Source organism: Trypanosoma equiperdum, assembly GCF_001457755.1.
Source record: "Trypanosoma equiperdum strain OVI genome assembly, contig: ctg_164, whole genome shotgun sequence".
NCBI classification, from domain to species: domain Eukaryota; phylum Euglenozoa; class Kinetoplastea; order Trypanosomatida; family Trypanosomatidae; genus Trypanosoma; species Trypanosoma equiperdum.
The window spans coordinates 36442-36697 of NW_027123671.1; positions in this window are offsets into that span (position 1 = coordinate 36442).

The window sequence follows — 256 nt, forward strand, 5'->3', positions numbered from 1 at the left end:
AAAAAATAGGATAAAAGAATGACAACCGTCACAGTCAGTACTTGCAAACTTCGCCTGAAAGAGTGGTATTCTATCGTCCTGGCAAGAAGGCCAATTCCCACAAACACACATTATTTAATTTACTACTCACAACCTGCAACATGTATTTTTAATGATAGTTTATTTATCACCACGACAGTTATTTGCTTCCCAATTACTAGTTTCTAATATGAGTGATGAACTATTTTGATGTTGAGTTTTCGCAATGTGTGTGCGC